The sequence below is a fragment of the Anneissia japonica genome, unplaced genomic scaffold (genome assembly GCF_011630105.1).
Source record: "Anneissia japonica isolate Jap-2015-1 unplaced genomic scaffold, ASM1163010v1 scaffold167184_len547_cov81, whole genome shotgun sequence".
Classification (NCBI taxonomy): domain Eukaryota; kingdom Metazoa; phylum Echinodermata; class Crinoidea; order Comatulida; family Comatulidae; genus Anneissia; species Anneissia japonica.
The window spans coordinates 1-547 of NW_022725314.1; the positions used below are offsets into that span (position 1 = coordinate 1).

Sequence of the window (547 nt, forward strand, 5' to 3'; positions counted from 1 at the left end):
CATTCAATGAACTCGATGATCGAAGTGTTGCACTGTTGGTGCATCCTTGTCTACGGCCATACTACTTTGAAAACACCGGTTCTCGTCCGATCACCGAAGTTAAGCAACTAGCCTTGTTAGTACTTGGTTAGGAGACCGCTTGGGAATACCGGGTGCTGTAGACTTAATTCATTTTTTTTTTTCTAGAAATTGATTTTACCAATAGTAGCGCGTCGATAGCTCTTATAATATTTTCCTAATGCAGGCGTCACTTTGAAGCCTGGACCCACCCTCCTCAGAGGTCGCCAACTATCGACGTCGAAGCCTAAGGTAAATAGATTTGCTGTTGTAGTGAAGTCCTAACGTTCTTTTTTTAATCTTGATTGAGTGAAGCTTTACCTATAAATTTGATGAAAGGTATGAAGCTTTCACGAATAATGTGTGTTTGGTGATGGGAGATCGAATGCATTATTATACATAATTATATTATAATATTAATAGTGATAATAATAATAATAATAGTAATAATAATAATAATTAATAATAATAATAATAATCATCATCATAG

At 35.3% G+C, this 547-nt stretch overlaps 1 pseudogene; it reads left to right on the forward strand.

The window, feature by feature from the left end:
- The first annotated feature begins 48 nt into the window (after positions 1-48).
- Positions 49-164, forward strand: LOC117112697 (annotated as a pseudogene).
- Positions 165-547: the final 383 nt, after the last annotated feature.